Genomic DNA, 21021 nt, shown 5'->3' with positions numbered 1-21021 from the left:
GCAATCAGTGCATCACAGATTTTTTTTTTTAATTTAAAAAAAAAAAAAAGCTATATTGCGGAGAGACGTGCTATTAAGGTTTCCTGCATGCAAGACAGACGAGATGAATATAAATGCACTTGCCACAGGCACTCCTCGGATGTCCATTTACTGCAGTAAACATATTTACTTCAATGGTAAATTATTATACCTTATACAGTAGCCGTACTGTGTTTCCTTCCCTTCCCATCCCTTTGGCTGTAGTCTCACAGAGAGCCGCGGTTATTTTAATGGTGTCCGGAATTTTAATTAGAGTGAAGTCTGTAGCTTCAGAGTTTACACTTGAAATTCATGAGGAAGACGAGTACTCCTACAAGAGACATGATTGGCTCCCTGCGCAACCATTTACGAAAGAGGGTTGGGGAAGAAGCAGATTACAACTACTCCCCTCATGGTCGTGCCGGAAGCCAACCATGTGTCTTGTAGGAGTGTCCGTTTCCCTCATGAAACTCACGCTGTTAGGTAGAAGTGAAGGAAAAGGAGGAAAAAGCAAAGCTGCACCAGAGTGCTCTAAATCTCTTACCTAGATTTCTTTTATAATAAATTGGAATTTCAAGTGTAAACTGATTGTTATCATGTTTAATCAGCAACAGGCTTCACTCTTAAGAGACCTTTGGGTGCTGCTAATATAACCGCGACTCTCTTTGAGACTACAGCCAAAGGGAAGGGATAACAACACAGTTACGATATAAGGTTAAATAATCTAAGATTTAAGTAAATGTGTGTACTGCAGTAATATTTGTCTTAAATATGTAAAGTATAAATATTTTACACATTTAAAAAAATTCAGGTACCCACATACACATGAATGAAAATTCCGTTAGGGGGTGACGCTACTTTGTGGTTTTTCTCTTATTGCGTGGGGGCTCCGGTCCCCATTAACAGCCAAAAACAAGGGATTACTGTATACGCAGATCACATATTAGAATAACAGCGCATACTGACTGTGCAAATCAGAAGTCGTATGCCCAAACGTTATTTTCAACCATTATGGTTCTCCAATTTAAACATTATGAGCTCTAATTGTAAGACACGGGTTTATCAAACAAGCCTGACGGCTGCGCCACTGTGGGAGTGGTCGCAGCCAATTTTAATCATGGCCAATTAAACTGGCCTCTGTCATAATGCATTTGCGCCACAGCACAACCCAACTCATTTACAATTTTTTGGAATTTGTTTGAAAACACCGTACATGTCATATTTCTGTTAAAAAGGTAATGGACACTCATTCACTTGTTTATGTGCCTTCTTTTTGTCAAACCTTTCTTTGACAACCACAAAAAACTATTCAGGCATAACTCTTAAGTCAAATGTAAGTTTTTTTTTTTTAAACAGAAGAGAAATATACATATAACTAGATAGCTATTTAGATACACCAGCTAGCTAGCAAACAGAGAAAACTAGCTAATAGCTTGACAAACTTGTCAGATTTTGGGTCACACTACTACAAGCCCCCCCCAAAGTAATTAATATGTAGACTTCAAGCAAAAGCACTTAATATGTCATTCTCCCTGAATTCAACATTTGTTTCTTTGCTTTTCTGGCTAAATGTGCACTTCAAGCCGGCTGGATGTGCTATTAATCAGCATATTGGCTACGTTCAAATTTGCCTTCAACTCAACAGCTACTTCATTATATTTAATTGAGCGAAATGTGCATATGATTGATGTAAATGTCTGGATTTTATCCTGATAAAGCTACTAATGGGTTGCTCTCTTGGAAATTGTAATGAAAATGTCCCATCTTGATTGACATGCTTAACTACGAATTGCACCATCAGTGTGTTTCATTACGCTAGCCCGTCATACAAGCGTGTTCATCACGCCAGAAAAAGAAAAACTCTACGTATACCCTGAAGTAAAACCACTTCGATCAAATAATCTAAATCTGGTTTCCGAGTGACTCATTTAATTTTCTGACTAAAGCATGTTCAATCTTGCAACCTTGCTACAGGGTTAGTCATAGCAGCTCAAAGTGTGCACCGCTTATTTTCTGTGATCTTGCTCTCTTGAGGTCTTAACGTTCACCAGAGAATTTCCTGACTCCTTTCTCAGCTACAAAAGACGCCGTAACACATCATTAGCAGTGAAAGCATGAAATCGTTTTATATTCAACTTCAGAACCAAATGACTGCTCCTGTTCAATATATATTTTTGTTGAATTGATCTATCTATCTCACGGGTGCTCAAGCATTTTTTTTCTCCTCAAGATCTACTTTTCCAGCAGCCAACCTCCGTGATCTATGATCAAATGCAGTAAGAGACAGAGTCTCACTTGCTTAGCTCACCGTATTTTCCGCAGCAAAAGGCGCACCAATTATAAGGTGCACCTGAAATGAACGGACTATTTTAAAATATCTTTCATGTAAGAGTGCACCGCATTATAAGGCGCATAGAATAGAAGCTACAGTAGTGGCTGGGGTTGCATTATGCATTCACTAAATGGAGCTGCGGTCAAGGGAATGTCAACAAAACAATCAGATGTCCGTCAAACATTATTAATAGACAATCAGAAATGAACAATAAAGATTATTTGTGGAAAGTACTAGTTAAGAATGGGGGAAAAATACCTCTTGAATACATTAAAAGATCAATGACGAGACAAACCGAGAGTTTAAAGGAACATAATTATGATTCAATTAAATATTAAACTTAAATTTTTTAATTTAAGCGGCACACTCCGTGGTTTACGGAGGAAACGCGTATGTGTAAATTGTTAAGTAGACAACTTGAGCGTAAATGGCGAACAACTAAACTCGAGGTTTTCCGTCAGGCCTGGTGCGATAGCTTGCTGAAATACAAAGAGGCTCTTAGGTTAGCAAAAACCAATCACTTTTCCAAAATGATTAGTCTTAATAAAAACAACCCAAAGTATTTATTTGAGACTGTAGCGCAGCTAACACAGCAGCAGCAGATTAATCATAATTCCCTCCATTCAGCACACGATTTCATGCAATTCTTTACTCAGCGGATTCAGCTAATAAGGGAAGAAATAAAAAAGGCAGCGCCGCTCACCACCTCGACTATGAGTGTTGATGCTAGTTCGGACAATCAGGTTCATGAAAGTCTGGCTACCCTGTCCCAGTTTGATTTAGTATCCCTGGAGTGTCTTACACAACTAGTTAATGCAGCAAAGCCGACGTCCTGCATGCTCGACCCGCTTCCAGGCAAACTCGTCAAAGATTTATTCCCGGTCTTAGGGTCATCTGTCTTGAATATTATCAACCTGTCACTCTCCTCTGGCATTGTACCTGAGACTTTTAAGATGGCTGTCATTCAACCATTACTTAAGAAACCTCACCTAGATCCTGAAGATCTCGCTAACTATAGGCCAGTGTCACACCTTCCGTTTATCGCCAAAATTCTTGAGAAAGTTGTAGCACGACAGCTTAGCGATTTTATGATAGACAACAATAGATTTGAACTCCTTCAGTCAGGTTTTAGGGCCAACCACTCAACTGAGACAGCCCTAGTAAAAGTGACGAATGATCTTCTATTAGCCTTGGATTCCAACGTCTCATCAGTACTATTACTCCTTGATCTTAGTGCCGCATTTGACACTATTGATCATCATATTCTTATAGAACGTCTTAGATCATGTGTTGGTATCTCGGGATCAGCACTTTCTTGGTTCAGATCTTACATCCTGGGAAGGACGCATAGTGTTTCTTATGGTGATGCGATCTCTGAGTCTTTCTCCGTCTCATGTGGTGTCCCGCAGGGGTCAGTACTTGGTCCCTTACTGTTCAACATCTACATGATTCCTCTCGGCGATATTATTCGCAAACATGCTATTAGTTTTCATTGCTATGCTGATGATACCCAACTCTATATGCCCCTAGAAATAACGGATCCGTGCAAGTGCAGTAAACTGGAGGCTTGCCTTGCCGAGATTAAACAATGGATGTCTTCCAATTTTCTGCTTCTCAACCCTAATAAAACTGAGATGTTAGTTATTGGCCCTGCTCATCATCAGCACTTGCTTAAGAATACCACGCTGAACCTAGAAAACTGTATTATTTCCCAAAGTGGTTCTGCAAAAAATCTCGGCGTGATATTTGACTCCACTCTCTCCTTTCGAACACATATTAATAACATGACAAGAACGGCGTTTTTTCACCTCCGCAATATAGCTAAAATTCGCCCTATTCTTTCTCTTAGCGATGCAGAAACATTAATTCATGCATTTGTTACGTCGCGCCTAGACTATTGCAACATTTTGTTTTCTGGACTTCCCATGTCCTACATTAAAAGCCTGCAGTGTGTACAGAATGCAGCAGCGAGACTATTGACAAGGACAAGAAAGTTTGATCATATTACTCCGATTCTAGCTGACCTGCATTGGCTTCCAATACACGTGAGATGTGATTTTAAGGTGCTGTTAATTACTTATAAAATTCTACACGGTTTAGCTCCTTCCTATCTCGTCGACTTAGTATCACCTTATGTTCCGCCCCGACAACTTCGATCGCAAAATGCTGGTTTGCTATCGACCCCACGGGCTAAAAAGAAGTCTGCGGGATCAAGGGCATTTTCCATTCGCGCCAGTACTATGGAATGCCCTACCTATGGAAGTTCGCGCAGCCACCTCAGTAGAAATCTTTAAATCCCGACTAAAAACACAATTATATTCAAAAGCATTTAGTTAATTTAGCCTGTCTGTAGCCTTCTTCTTTTTTCTTTTTTCCTGCCCCCCTCTTCCGGCTGGGAGAGGGGGCTAGCTAGATGGTGAGGGTTGACTTGACCGCCTCCATTGGGTCCTGCGTTGGTCGACCATCACGGGTTAGGAGTTCGGCCGTCTGCAGTCCACCTGGCTGGAATGTGGGATGGTTCCTGCCCAATGGCCTTGCCTGCTGTCAAGACATAACTGCACCATATAGCACAATATGTTTTCTTTAATTTATGTCGTTTCTGTGTCTGGTACATGCAGCATCCACTTCCACCTGTGGTCCCTTCTGGAGGTTTCTGATTTTCCCCAAATTTGGGGTTTTTGAGTTTTTCCTTCCCTTCTGGGAGCTTTGACAGGGGATGCTGTTGTGTACCCTATACTGAAAAGATGTCTCTGTACGACCTCTTTTCATTCTGTGAAGCCCTTTGAGACTTCGGTGATTTAGGGCTATATAAATAAAATTTGATTGATTGATTGATTGATTGAATCATGTTGCAGCCAAAACCCTTAAAATATGTTGTTTCTTTTTATTTAAAACAGTTTCTGGATTTGTTTTACAAAATTGTGCTTTCTTTTAAAAAAAACATATAAACTTTTTTTTTTTGCACCTTGTCCCCATATAAATTCAAAATTGAAGCATATTTAGCAAATCAAAATTTCAATCAGAGTATTGTTTAAAATTAATTGCAAAAAATGCATTTATAACAGAAATGTAGTGGTAAAAAAAATATAAAATTTACATGGCCATTTTATTTTGGGTTAAGCACTGTATAAAGTGCACCAGATTATAAGGCACGTTGTCGTCTTTTGACAAAATTGAAGGCTTTTTAGCGTGCCTTATAGGGCGGAAAATACAGCACCTAAGTTTGTAGTACTCAGCTTCGCTTCTCTTCTAACTACAAGAGAGAGGAGTAAAATCAGCCAAGCAGGATATACACAATTATTGGGCCATAACTAAAAGGGAATAAAAAAAAGGGTTTTTGTTTTTACATTGCTGTATCCTGCAATAAAATACATGGGAGAATGTGCTTCCTATCAATTTTCTATCTATCTATCTATCTATCTATCTATCTATCTATCTATCTATCTATCTATCTATCTATCTATCTATCTATCTATCTATCTATCTACCTATCTACCTATCTATCTATCTATCTATCTATCTATCTATCTATCTATCTATCTATCTATCTATCTATCTATCTACGATAGCTAGCTCACTAGCTAGCTTGCTGATGTATCTAAATACAATACAATATATTTGTCGAGTTTTGCTTGTATATAGAGTGGATGTAAATAACAGTGTCCTTGAACAAAATAGCACATTACAATTGAGAAATGTAAATGAAAAAAAGAAAAGAAAATGATCATCAAACACCCGGCTGATGCAATAATGGCAGACAAAATTAGCAAGCAACCCCAAAAATAATTGAAATGAACTAAGTCCTGGTTAAATCATTCTTTATATTTTATCTTCTCTGTATGTTCAAGAGTTTGACGGGTTGAACACTGGGCGTAAGCAAGCTCTAACAGCCAGTAATTCTCTTAAACGGAGGGAAAGGCGTCTCAGACTGGATGCCATTATCAGAGAAACCATTTTCTTTCAGTGGCCAAATGAAAGGCGCACAAGAGTGGCAGCTTGCCAGAAGAGGATAAGGTACATTCTTCTCTTCTGTCCAATTTAAAGGCCTTGAAGCACTTCCTGAGCGTTTTAAAATAGACGACCTTCTGTTTGTTTTTACCCCTCCACCCTTAAGACTTTTATTGGCGTTTGATCTGTTTCTGTGTTGCTTTGTTTTTCAACAACTTTGAGTGGGCATTTTCACTTTTTCCAGAAGAAAATGAGTAGTAAAAATGCCTGGAGGTGAGAATTGAAACAATCAATGCTTTCCGCAGGGTCAGTAAGCGATCGTGCTGACAGATTGAAAAGAAATCCAGAATGTGATATGCAAAGCTGGATCCCTTGCTAGCTTTAATAAAGACCATGAGTCTGCATTAGGACTTGGCCACATGGCCAAAATATAAACTCTCAATGATAAGTCAGACGAGTCAAATAATATCAATTTAATTTATTTAAACTCAAACTCCACTGTATGTATTTTCATTCATGAACTTAGTTATTTTTATATACATTCTCTCTCTCTCTCTCTCTTTATATATATATATATATATATATATATATATATATATATATATATATATATATATATATATATATATATATATATATATATATATATATATATATATATATATATATATATATATACACACACATTTATACATTTTCTAGAGCCCACAAGAGTCGCAGGCTTGCTAGCGCCTATCTCAAATCGATTTGGGCAGTAGGCGGGGGACACCCTGAACTGGTAGCCAGCCAATCGCAAGACACACAGACACAAACAACCATTCACACCTAAGGACAACTGTGAGGAGGACGTGCTACTCACTGCGCCACCGAGCGTTTACAGTTTTCCAAATATTATCAAGGCTAAAGGATTGCCTAAATATGGCTAGTACTAAAAATAAAAAAGTTAATTGTAGACACAATATTATAATAATATTAATACTGCTGTAAGGTAAAAATTATTCCACGTAAAGTTTTGTCCATATCATAGATCTTTCTGAAGAAAAGGTCAGTGTGAGCAAATAAACTCATTCAATTCCAAATATGTAATTTTACGTTTTTAAGAGTTCAGCCATTACTTCTTTTTTTCCAAACATTTTCAATTTAAAGACTAGATGAGTATCTAAAAATAGCTGGTTCTTAAAAAGTCCACCAGTGTACAGATGAAATATTATTATATTAATACAGCTGTTAACTCAAAGTTATTCCGGATCACAAAGCATTGTCCATTTCATAAATCTGCCTGAAAAAAGATCGACGTGCGCAAATCAATTCATTCAATCACACAGATGTAATTTTACATTTTTCTAAAGAGTCCATACATTATTTTTACATATTTTTACAAATATATTCCAAGTTTGAGGCTTAAAGAATGTCCAACAGTGACTGTTACTAAAATAAGTTAATCATAAACAAATTATTATATTAATACAGTTATGAACTAAAAGCTATTCCAGGTCATAGAGCATAGTCTGCATCATAAATCTGCCAGGAAAAAATCGAGATAAAGATCAAAGCTATAGCAAAAGCTATAATGGCCCACTTAGTTTGCGTCAGTCCAATTCATTAAAAAAAAAAAAAATGTTGTAAGGCAGTGTCCGTGCCAGGCTATTCCATACGATTAGGTGGCAGTGTGTTGTGGGTCCTCCCCACTCACTTGACAGCAATCATTTGGTTTGCAAATGAGCGACATATTGAATATCATTCAAATGATGCCTCCTTGGGAATGTTTCAATTGTTTGTTGAAATGCTACAAGCGCTGGGAGTTGAATACTTGGGCATGCTAATTAATAAGAGAATGTGTGTGTGTGTGTGTGTGTGTCTGGGCACTTTTATTACTCACATTGTTCATTTCATTTTAAGATGGTGATAACTAGCCACCTGAGAACAGATCAAGCAAGCTGTAAAAGTAACACCGCCATATGATTAAGTGTGAATTCGATACGGTGAGCTTTTTGCTGCAAGCGTGTTTTCGTATCTGCTACTTGAAGAGACGAGAACTTCATTATTCAATTTTAGCCATGCTCCCACAGCTAACAAAATCTCCGCTGGTGATTTTGCCCTGTGCTGTATAGTGTAGTGAGAACCGTCTTACTGTATATTATTCAATTCAACCAAACCTTTTGAGCTAAAGGCCGAAAAATGTTGATTCAAAAAGGTTGGTTCAAACAAATTTTTCTGGGTAATTCATCTTATAGCCTGAAAACATTAAGAATATTGACCAACCTAACTTCTTGACTTTTTCAGTTTTGATTCAACTTTTTAGGCCCCAAAAACTTTAACTCATTTTTTGGGGTAATCTGTTTACTAACCCAAAATTTGGGCCAGGTTAATGCCCCTGGGTTATTCATTTAGTAACCCCAATAGTCGAGGAATTTGAATAACCCAGGGTGAAAAAATAGATTGACTCAACATTATGGTTCAATTTGACCAGTTTGGGGAGAAAAATAATAAAAAAAAAAACCTTTGAATCAGCTTTTGGGGTTAAACGTTTACTAACCCAAAAAGTTGAGTCAAATGAATGCCCCTGGATTATTCATTTGCCAACTACAAAAGTTGGGGAATTTTAATAACCCAGGGCAAAAAATGGACCGACACAATTTTTTGACTTGACTGAATGACTAACAGATAAACATGTTTGACTCAACTTTTAGGTTTACTCATTTAGTAACACAAAATGTTGGGCCAAATTAATAACCCAAAACAAACAACTGCCAGAATTGTATTGTTTTACACGACACCTGAAATATGGGTTGTTTTGTAATCTATTCATTTGACTCAACATTTTTTATACCTAGTTTTACTTGAGTAAAGTTTACAACGCTTGTAGAAAATAGTTGCCGTATGAAATTAATCATGGTCACCATAAATTTCGGAGCCGCTACTTTTTCTCACACTTTGAACGCTGTGGTTTATCTGCATTTTTTATTTATTTTTTTTAATTTTAGCAACCACCAGAGGGCAATCTACCAGTAAACAAAGGGAGACAAAAAAATGCTATCAAAGTTTGGATTTTGAGTTTGAACTGCTATTTTACTCCCCACTGGAGGGCACTCTTCTCCAAAGGCAAACAGGGATGTTACTGTTGAGTTAGTGTAGTATTCTAAAAATCAAAGTGTGTCAGTGTTGTGTAGAAAATAGGTTGCTGCTCTTGTTCAAAATAAATAAATACATAAAAAACATCCATGTACCATCTCTCTGCCTCAATATCTGGTTTTGCATCCTGCATCTTATAGTGTAATGCATCAAATTTAAATTTCTGTTCGATTTTTGTGGGTGTGTCTTATGCTACACTGTGCATTATAATCCGAAAAATCCGATAATTATGAAACATTTTGCAATTATTTTGTCGAAAAATTAATCGCGATAGACTTAGGGATATACTGTATAAAACAACTTGATGGAAGTGTGGGTGTTTGTGGAATTTAGGATAAAGTTACATTGACGTTTATATTTCCTGATGGGTGCTTGTGGGATTCCGTTAGCGTGATAAGCAAATGTGACTGGCAGAGGGTGCGATCAGCCGTGGCAAGCTCTAACAAGGGAGGCTTCTTCAGTGGAATAAGAATGAGTGTGAGCATAAGAAAACGAGAGAGGGAAAAGACTATTGTACAAAAGTAAAGTCCGAGTTACAGTGAGATGCAGCGTGCGATTCTTGTGGGATTTGCTCATGAAATAACGCAGAAAGCAGCCAGCTAATGACCACACGCAGGAGTTAAATGACCTTCAAATCTTCAGTGAGTTTGTGTTTGCTTGTGTGTCTTTGCAAGTGTGTGTTTAAGTCATGTGTGTTTACTGTCAGGGCGCATGCAGTCACATTGACTGACAGCTCATCAATAAACATTGCATCTTGCATATTTAGCGGGCAAACACAAAAAGTGAGCCCAGTTAAAACTCCTGGCGTTAGCATGCTTGCGAATTTTGGATAATATATTCCGGAGGGGAAAAAATAATGGTGTAGTTCAGGGGTCGGCAACCTTTAACATTCAAAGAACCATTTTCACCCAGTTTCCACAGAATAAGACAACACTGGGAGCTGCAAACACTTTAATTACTATATATATATATATTTATATATATATATATATATATATATATATATATATATATATATATATATATATATATATATATATATATATATATATATATATATATATATATATATATATATATATATATATATGTGTGTGTGTGTGTGTGTATATCGCAGGGGTTACGTTCTGAAAATAACACGCGCAAAGTGAAATCTGTGAAGTAGTCAGCTTTATTTTTTTTTTATTATTTTACAATGCAATACTGTACTATAGAATACAACCAAAAATCAAAACTTGTTTTAAAGCCCAAAATTTGTTTAAAACAATAATTTTAACATAGTAATACAAGGTTGGAAACATTGTCACTCTCATATTTCACAGTCCCAGCTATGCTTCTTCGTCCTGAACCCGCACATTGTCATGAGCAGTTTTGGGACCTCTTTCTGAGCAAGAAGAATTTTATGAACGGATATGTCCGGACATCGAATTAAAGTGAAGCCTCTTATATCATAACAATACACTTGAAATTTCAATTTATTAAAAAAGAAATCTAAGTCAGATTTCCAAAGCTGTGCATTTCTCCGTTGCTGTCTGTGTGCCTACACAGTGTGTGCTCTCGGCACGCCTACGTGTCACGTAATCAGCTCCCAAGCTGTCAATCAATGTGCTTACTAGCACGTTTGTAACAAGTGCGCTCAGCTGAGCACATGGGCACACGGGCGGTTACAGGAGAGACACAGAAGAGATGAAAGAAAGCTTTTGGATCCTCTTGCCTTTTGTAATTGGCAAGTGAAAATCCAATACAGTACAATATTTTATTTCTAGACAACAGTAAAGCCCCTGAGCCAATCAGGATTCAGAGCACAATGCACTGGAAAAAATATCCACACTGTAAAAAATCCGTGAAGCACCGAAGCTGTATATCAGATCACTGTATATCAAACGTATTCTTACGAGTGGTAGGGTGTAAGCGGACGGAATCAGTTGGGTGTTGAGGAGTTGCTTACAGCAGATTTTGTTAACCAAAACAATATCACATTATTTTCATGAAAAGAAGCAAGCAGACCGAACTAACATCTGAATCCATGCATGTTCACTAACTGCATTAAGATGAGATTTATTTTGTATCGAATACTTCAAGCACTCCAGTTTCCATTGTTTACTTACATGTGTTATCTTATTTTGAAATATCTGCTTTTAATCTCGAAGGCCGCGCTGTATTTCCTGTTGACGTTCGCCGTTCATCATTTATTTCTTCGCAGTGTTCGTGTTAACAAAAGCTATTACCTTCTTGGTTTCAAGAAAAGATTTAGCAGTCCGACCCAACGTTTGCGTCCGTCATTGCTCACACGCAGGGGCATTAAGACAACATTTATTTTGTGTTAAGAATTCTTCAAGTGCTTTAGTTTTTAATGTTCAGTTATATTTTACCCAGAAAATGTGTGCTCTTAATCTGGAAGGCCGCACTTTCTAGTTCATGTTTTTACTTTCCCCAAACTGATTGGCTGTCTGGCATCACGTTTTATGTCCTGTCGCACCAAAGACGTCTCATCAATCAATCAATCTCATAGATTACTATCACCCAATCACGCAAACATCATTGACTGCAATTCAAATACATCGCTTGTTACGCCGTTCACATAGTTGATCTGAACCAAGCGTTATTTATTTTCCCAAACCACGGAGACCTGCAACTTAAGGATGAAAGAGCCACATGCGGCCCCGGAGCCACAGGTTGCTGACCTCTGGTGTAGTTAAAAAAAAAAAAAAAGCAGAGCTTATCTTATATTATTTTGCTGGTCTGACAGTTATCAGTCATCAGTGCCCCACCCCCTTCCATCATCGTCGGGCTGCCTTTTTTTTTTTTTCACGCAGAAAATTGTAATTGCTGGTCCGTCAGACAACCACCGGTCTATCGCTTGCTTCCAACGTCAACTCCCCCCATGAATACCCACCCTTATGAAGAAAAGAAAAAAACATTGTAAAATGTGACATTATAATCCTTTACTTGATATTCAACCTCTGTAGGTCCATTCATATCCATTATTGGTGACGGTTCCAATAAAATATTTCACATTCATCTAAATTTCATCCGTCACATACACTACAAGTAAAAAGCAACGTATTTCTGACCTTGAATTTAATAAATAATGTTTTTAATTAGGGCATTTAAAAACTTGTATCTTACATTTCTTTGCGAAAAGCAAACCAGATTGAGCTCGCCACTTTGGAATGTGCCCATTCGGAATGACATCACATCTTTGCGCACCGAAAGGAATCCCAGAATGCTTTGCTCAACTATCGGCAAGCAATATCTTGATGTAGAACATATTTAAAAACGAAATAACCCCCCAAAAATCTCTTGCAAGTATGCTTGTGCGGCGTTTGGATAACACGTTCTAAAAAATAATAGTGGAGCTCGTCCAAGTAAGTGTATTTAGGCCAAAGTACGAGTTATTCACGCTATCACAAAGCATTTGACATCAAGGCAAAATATACTACAGAGCCTTGACCTTGGCTGTAATAGAAGCAGCACATTTTCCTTTATGCATTGGTCACCAGCATAGACAATTTAAATGTCAACCAGGCCCGAGGGGGAAGAAGCTGTGCTACCTCACTGTATCAGCTTGGAAGACATCCAAAATGTCTGACATTCAGTCTCACTGGTGCCTTTGCTCCTGCACGCACATACACACACACACACACACACACACACACACACACTCACACACACACACACACACACGCTTGATGTTGAACTCCTGCTTTTTGTCCTCCGGGAGTCCAGTCAGCGTGACTTGAGAAAAATACAGCGCGTGTGGGAAAACACAAGGTTGACCCGAGCTGCGCTTGGTCAAAGCTTGTCGAACATGGCAAGCAAAATGTTCTGCACTGTTGTGTTTTGTGAACTTCTGAGGTGGTTTTGGGGTGTGACCTTCATTCGGGGGCAGTGACACACACATTAAGTGTCAAACTGAGCACATTGTGACATAAGAGTAACGATTCAATTTCTACTTTGCAAGCAGTTGTCAAAGCAAAATTTCTAAATTTTATAATTGAATCCAAATAAATATACCTGAGATGTGATGTTGGTTCAAATGTGAAGTTGGTTGAAACATTGGTTCAATAATGACCGAAATTGAGCATAGAAAAAAAAAAAGAGAGACTTAGCTTACATTTAGTGTTATTTATTTAACACAAGAATTGGGTTAAATGAGTAATCCACGAAATAACCCAAAATTTGTGTTTCATTTATTTATTTGATCCAGTGAAATAGAAGGAAGGAAGGAAATAGAAAACATTTTCAGCCCCCCCACTCGCTGAGGTGACTATAAATGAGATTGTTGTCTGTGAAAATAATATTCTTGAACATTTTTTATGTGTTGTTTTGGTGCAACACAAATGCTTTAAAAAAAGAGTAAAACAAATTTTTAAAAACCCATTTGGATCAACTTTCAGCAAATGTCAACTAGTTTTTATAGGGTTTTATACAGGTTACAGTTTATTCTTAATCAAAAAAAAAAAATCATTGTTCAAACTAGAAACATTTTAGACCAACGTTGATTTAAAGATCAAAGGATTGGACAAAATACTGCACAATAAAAATTAACCATGTGCAGTATTTTGGCCATTTTTGGGGCATTTTCTTTCACATCATTCTCAGTATTTTTTGCTGAGTAATGGTGCATTCGGGTAGCGTGATAATTAAGTGGCCGTAATGCTAAAATTTAACATGTTGTCGCCATCCGGGTGAAATTTCAGCTCCCTAGTGTCCTTTTTCAATGCTTTCCCTTTCATGTGGAATACCTTTGATAACCAGGTTTACTAGATTAATCCGTTCTGCGGTTGGGATCGTAACGCGAATTCGCCATATGGCGGGCAATCCAAACATATGGTAGCCTAGCCTCTTCATATTTCTTCATTATCTCCAGCTTCGTTTCCATATAAATCATCTTCTTGCCACCATCTGGGTGAAATTTCAGCTCCCTAGTGGCTTCTTTCAATGCTTCCCTTTGATGTGAGATATCTTTGATACTGTGGGGCCCCCGGTTTACGAGATTAATCCGTTCCGCAGTTGGGATCGTTACTCGAATTCGCCGAATGGCGGGCAATCCAAACCTATGGTAGCCCAGCCTCTTCGTATTTCTTGATTATCTCCAGCTTTATTTCCATATAAATCATCTTCTTACCACCATCTGGGTGAAATTTCAGCTCCCTAGTGGCTTCTTTCAATGCTTCCCTTTGATGTTTAATTCCTTTGATGTAATGATGAAAGGATTGGGCAAAAATACCAAATAATGTTTCTTCTAAAATGGTCAGAGGATATTGAGCGACAACCATTTCACCTTGTCTTCCTGTTAAGCAATCCAGCATAATTGCAAGCCGTATTCCCCTTTCCTTCCGGTGCAGATGGCGCCGCATGCCGGCAATTTATCCCTCGTTTTTGAAGGGCAGTTATAGCAGCACACAAGCAGACAGATGGAGCCGAGGAGAGGTTAACACCCGAGGTGAATCCATCGACGTCTCCCCGTGTGAGCCATGACAGCGAGAGATAGATGCCTCGTGATGCCCTCACCACGAAGCTCAGCTGTTTGCTCGTTCATCTTCTCTTCCACTCACCTGTTGACGCTGACACCAAAACAGATGGACCAAGCAGACAGAAGCAAGTCATTGTGGAAAACTGATAAGAGTTTGTTGCGAACTCTGGTGGACCATAGGAGTGCTTCTTGAGGTAGGAAGTGAAACGCCGGAGAGCTGCAAGTCGATATCCGTCACAGTGGCATTAATGATATTCTCTCTTCATTAGAGCACACCCTGGGGACCTCGCTTATTCCACACGACCCAATTAGGGCCTGCGGTGAGCTAGTGCTTCTGGCTTGGGTCGAGGGGCAATAAGACGGATGGGGAGCCTGGCAGGTTGCATCATTGACTCCATCCACTTCCTTTTTCGGAAAGGCATGACGCGGCAGATGGACGAGAGGACGTTCAAGGAAACTCGGAAGAAGCCGGGCTTTAGCAATGACATCACGCAGGAAGCACTTTGCATGACCCCAAACTAAAATTAAGTACACTTACATGTTCAAATATTGTTACTCTTGTGGACTTGGAAATAATTCCTGGATCACTGGAAATGTAAAATGAAAACATACAAAATTAAACGTCCTAAAAAGAAGTCTCTCTCTGCACTCATTAACAACTCACTACTACCATCTCAAGGCAAACAAGTGAACTGCATTCATTTTGTCAACTGCTGCAATTAATATGATTAATTTAAAGGATTTAGGAGCGTTTTTCTATTTTTAATTCTTTAAATGATATATTTTGATTATTATGCACTAGTGCAATTTCAATATGTATTTGTTACCCTTTTGGGTGCAGTTTTTATAATTTAATCATATTCTTTAAAGAGTTTAGGAACATTTTTGGGGGGGCTTGGAACGGATGAGGCTATTTACATGTAAAAACCGGCTCTACTTATGAAAGATTCACATTACAAAGTTACTTTCAGAATGAATTAATTACCACTGTAATGCGTTAACCAGTGTCTGGGGGAGTGCGGATAACCCCAGAAAAGGACTTTGTTTTTGTCATGTCAAGGGTAATTGCAATTAAATGAGGATCGGCATACCTTTTTTTTTTTGATACACTTGGTTATTTTTTTCTGATTTAGACTAACCTGTTACCTGGATAAACACTGTAAAACAGTAGTTACCAATTGTTGGAAGTTGATTTATAGCTCTGTTTTTCTTTTGCTGGCGTTTACAAAGGATACAGCTTTAGGCATACTTACACAATTTTTATAGATAACAATCTTATTTATAGTCTGTATGGGGAGTGAGGGCAAAAGGTTTAAAAAAAAACAAATTCCACGGATAGGACAAAGAAAGCAACTCTGGGAAAAGTTAGCGTCCTGTGAAAGACACCGGCATCCTCTATTGCTCACTTTTACGACAATAAAAGGACGCGGTGGAAATGAAGGAGAACCCAAGTACTGGGAAGCTCATACCTCATCTTTATGATTTACCCAAGAGCTTCCAAAGCTTGGATGGATATTGGCAGATGAAGGCAGATTTACAGTCCGTCTTACAGCCGGAATATGAACTTTTTGCAAGATCACGTTTTGCAGCGGAGCGGCCCTGTTGGACTTTGAAAGCAATCCTTTTTCTATTTGAGGAGCTGATCAAGCGGTCCATTTCCATTGAAGTCAGACTAATGCTTGAAGAAACTATTGATCTTCGAGCGTAACATTACACTCTTTCTTGCGCGGTTCTTTTTTTGTGTGATTAGGTTTTATGTTCAGATTTTTGGAGCCTGTACAGGCTTTGAAATGAAGTGGAAATGTAAAAAAATTCAAAGCAGACATTCACAAGCCTTCCAATGACTTCGACGATTGGTTATAATACAAATATTTGTATTTTTTTCATAAATAAACAGTGCAGTTAATATTGCCATCATTGAATTTGTACGATTTTTGTACTTAAAAAAATAAAATACATGTGTATGGATAGGGCTGATGCTACTGAACATTTTGAGGGATTCAAAGTAATTTGACGATGTTATGAGCCTTTCAAAGTCAGCCCAAGTTGGGGGATAATCAGGCCAGGCTAGTGAAAAATCCTCGGACACCCAGGGGTTAATGTCGAGCTTCGTTTGGTTTGGATCCGAGAAGTAAGTCATCAGCAGGGTGAAACATAAATCATTCAAAGAGCGAAAAGGACGAAGGTCCCTCATGGCTTCTTCTTCTTTTCAATGCAAGTGGTCGGGATCAGACGAGCTCATGTTTGTTATGGCTGCAAGTCAGATAAATCAATGCATCAGCACTTCTTACCACAGTCTGTTTCCCTATTGTGTGCCTTTGCCTGATTAAACACATTGAGCGGCCTGTCACTGGGATGACCCCACTTTGCGGTGTCGCCAAACTGATAAGTGATGTCATCGCAGAGCCGGAACACTGAACTAAACTTTGCGACTGCTAAGACACACAAATTGAAGAAAAACATCATTCAAAACCCATGTTATTTTCCAGTTGGGCGTCTTACATTTTTTTTGTTGCCCTCACCGCCTCCCTTCTGTCATCGTCCGTCCGCCATTTTTCTCAGGCTGAAAAATATGTGTGAAATTTCAAATTTTACTCCCATAAGCACGTTTTGTCATGGAACTGAAGAAAAGTGAGCACGCTGACACTCGCAGCGCTTCCACTTGCCTTGAGCCTGCACTGTGTAAAGCAATTTGATGGGTTTCGTAACTACCATCTTTGTTGTTAAATCGCTCTTTTACCCTCCAACTTCAGCTCAACACAAATCGATCTTTTTCTCTCTACAAACCCTCCACTCATCCCGGGATAATGTTTAGTGTACATGCGAACACTCGGAATTACCAGTGCAGAGTGTGGATTTGATACAGCGTTCACTCTCATTTGGGTCTCATGTTAATTGCCTCCATCGATTCTGTCAGGTAAATCCCACCCCACAGATCTCTACCCACGCTTTTCGAAGCTAGCATAGCTCAAGCGTAGCGTCCGATCATGCAGCTTCTTTTTGTTGGATTCCCAGTAATGGCCACCTTCACATTTCTATGGATAACTCGTTCCTTTTGGAAATTAGATTGATATGCGATGAAGAGGAGACTATTGGAACAATTGGAGATTGTTCTCACTTACAAAAAATGAGTGCACAAGTTCAAAAGGAAACATTGAAAATGTTCAGTGATGTAGGCCAGGCCAATTAAATTCAATTAATTTGATCACTTTGTCTTTTTCAAAATTGATCATTGAGAATAGGCTAAATGGTGAAATTGAGATTTTGCCAAAGTGGCAGAATCCTGGATGGGTAAAGCATTTTTACAAGTGTATTTATTTACAATTTATTTTTACTTTTTTTTTTTCACACTATAAGACACACCTAAATGTTCTCAAAATCTGACAGTGCACCTTATAATCCATATACAGTGGATAAACAGTGACGTTTCATTTTTGGCGGACGAAAACATTAAAAAACTTAATCGCCATGTAAATTCCTCAATTTTTACCTCTGCGTTTCAGTTATTTATTTATTTTTTTTACAATTAAAATTTTTACAACACTGAAATTTTGATGTGCTCCAATTTTGAAACAATTTATACAAACCATCTTTATTCTTAATTTCTGATTATGTCTATTATTATTTTGTTTATCAAGTTTGACTGGCTTATCTGGTTGTCTTGTTGACATTCCCTTTAGCACAGCTCCATCTAGTGGATGCATAATGCAAAGCCAGCCACTACTGTAGCTTCTATTCTATGCGGCTTATAAAGGTGTGCCCTATATTGTGACTTATAATGTGGTGTGCCCTATATATTGGAACAGTTTTATAATAGACCATTCATTGACGGTGCTCCTTATAATACGGTGCTCCTCATAGTGAAGAAAATACGGTAAGTACTAACTATTTAATTGTGGCATTAAAGGCATAGTTCGCCTATTTAGACATTTTTATCAGTAAAAGGTTAATATTTTGTTTACAATTAACTATTTTAATACCATTTCCTTTTAGAAACTCTTGTAGCCTAACACTAAAATACTGTATTTGAAAAAATGTAAATTAGTACCTTGTACTAAATGTCTGGACTCTTAGAAACGCAGAATGATATATTTGAGATGGAATGGGTTCATTTGATAACATAAATGTTTTTCACAATCAATGAATGCGTTTAAAAACAAATTTTCCACTTGCTGTCAACTCAAAATGACATCACATGTTGCTGAAGGCAAAGGAAACGACCATTCATGGCGCACCTGTTGGTCATGCAACATTAATAAGCTGAACCACGATTGATTGGTTGCTACCCAAGCCTTCAGCAAATATGTCATTTTCAGTCAGCAAGTGAAAAATGTTTTATAAGTATTAATTGTACTTGAAAAAAATACTTCAGTTATCAATTATAGACAAAATACACATTTTTTACTGCTTAAAATGCGAGTAATTTGCATTCATGAATGTTAAGTTTACATTAAAGCTGATTTTAAATCAGTATTCATTCTTTTTGTCTGTTTATTTTCCATAGTATTTTTAAAGATAAATCAAACCTTTGAATACATGTTTATTGGGTTTATTTCTCACATTGAACTCAATGAAAATCATAATCGTCCAGAAGTATTGAAGAAAATCAAAAATTTTTTTTCCATATTAGTCTGTTTGTATTGTTATTTCTTTGAAAGTTTCACGTTTCACTGACAATCTTACAACGAGCTCTCAGTTGGCACAGAAGGGGAGTGCAAAAAAAATATATATATTTTGGAGTCAGCCTTGTGTGTTATTGAAAAGAAATGCTGCTGTCACTCCCAGACACACTTTTGCCCCAACAATGTTTATGAAAAACATACTTGACGTGATAGGCAGGCCTACTTTTTGGCTCATTTCCCTTTCTTTGACGAAACAAAACACACTGGCAACATTTCGTTCCATTTTTGTTTCTTATTAAATTTTTGATTTATATGTATGTGTCAAAACAAACTAGCATACATCCCAGCCTGTTTTGAGCCTTTGTTTATTTATTTGAGAAATAAATGCTGGAAAAACAGAACATTAAAACTAGTGCAATATTTTGTGCAATCTTTTGATCTTTGGATCGAAAGCATTTCAAAGCATTGAAAGAAGATGATAGGGAGCTGAAATTTCACCCAGATGGTGACAAAATGTCAAAGTTCAACATGGTATGACCATATAATTATCACACTACCAGGACAGTTGCTAAAATACTGCGAGAATAATGTCTAAGAAAATGACCCAGGAATGGTCAAAATATTGCACAAGGGTGCAGTATTTTGTCCAGATGGTCAAAATACTGCACGAAGTTTTGTCAAACGCAGATGAAGACAAAATGTTGAAGTTCAACATGGTACTGCCACTTAGTTTTCACACTACCGCGAGTGTGCCATCCCCTGGCTCACGATTTGGAAGAAAATGACCCAAAAATGATCAAAATACCGCACAAGACTAAAAAATGGTCTCCTGCGTGACTTACCTAAGCCATACTCCAAGAAGGTCTTGTGTGCATGTTTTTTACATCAACTCTATCGAAGCTTACACACCCACTGTAGTGCCAAAATATATATTTCATATTTCATTTATACCAGAATAGGATAGCATATTTCAATGTATTTCACATCGTCTCATCCTTGGAGCGGACATACATAATTTATGAATCATCCTTATCTGTAATTGCTTTTTGTTTGACTCTATGTTGCATGCAAATGATCAATAAGCACATTTTAGAATGATGTCATACAAAGGAATGTTAAGTGGCCCGACTGACTTGCTGGCATGCATGTCTTGAATTGTTGCAGACATTGTCCAAGTCGGACATGATGTCACAGCTTTTTTCTTTGGAGGACCTCCTCCATCGCATTCAATCACAGACCCTGAATAAGCTGCTCAAACTTGTGGTTTCGAGGACCAATATACCGTACGGTGCATCTTGAAAGTATTCACAGGGAAGACATTTGGAAACACCAGGAGTTTTTCTAGAGCTGGTCGGCTGTGAGCCATCAGGGGAGAAGGGCCTTAGTCATGGAGGTGACCAAGAACCCATTGGTCACTCTGTCAGAGCTCCAGTGTTCCTCTGTAAAGAGAGAAAATCATTTCAGAAGGACAAACATCTCTTCTGGAATCC

General features: G+C 38.0%; 1 long non-coding RNA gene across 1 annotated transcript; it reads left to right on the top strand.

Moving 5' to 3' along the window:
• Window positions 1-10008: 10008 nt before the first annotated feature.
• Window positions 10009-15535, top strand: LOC148414047 (uncharacterized). The gene is made up of 3 exons (XR_015867660.1): window positions 10009-10071; window positions 14782-15103; window positions 15179-15535. It is a non-coding gene; the product is annotated as an uncharacterized LOC148414047 (long non-coding RNA).
• Window positions 15536-21021: the final 5486 nt, after the last annotated feature.

Source organism: Hippichthys cyanospilos, chromosome 13 (assembly GCF_059441005.1).
Source record: "Hippichthys cyanospilos isolate Australia breed blue-spotted pipefish chromosome 13, RoL_Hcya_1.0, whole genome shotgun sequence".
Lineage (NCBI taxonomy): Eukaryota > Metazoa > Chordata > Actinopteri > Syngnathiformes > Syngnathidae > Hippichthys > Hippichthys cyanospilos.
This window is presented reverse-complemented; position numbering and strand designations above follow the sequence as displayed.